The sequence below is a fragment of the Phaethon lepturus genome, unplaced genomic scaffold, assembly GCF_000687285.1.
Source record: "Phaethon lepturus isolate BGI_N335 unplaced genomic scaffold, ASM68728v1 scaffold56216, whole genome shotgun sequence".
NCBI classification, from domain to species: Eukaryota; Metazoa; Chordata; class Aves; order Phaethontiformes; family Phaethontidae; genus Phaethon; species Phaethon lepturus.
In genome coordinates this window covers 1-201 of record NW_010546658.1, presented here as the reverse complement: position 1 = coordinate 201, position 201 = coordinate 1, and positions in this window count along the sequence as shown.

Genomic DNA, 201 nt, shown 5'->3' with positions numbered 1-201 from the left:
GCGAGTGGAGAGAGCGAAGACGAAAAAAAAAAAAAAGCCACTCTCCATCATTTATCAGCAGTCCTGGTTAACAGGGGAGGTCCCAGAAGACTGGAGGTTTGCCAGTGTGATGCCCATCTACAAGAAGGGCTGGAAGGAGGATCCCAGGAACTACAGGCCTGTCGGCCTCGCCTTGGTACCAGGGAAGATTATGGAGCGGTT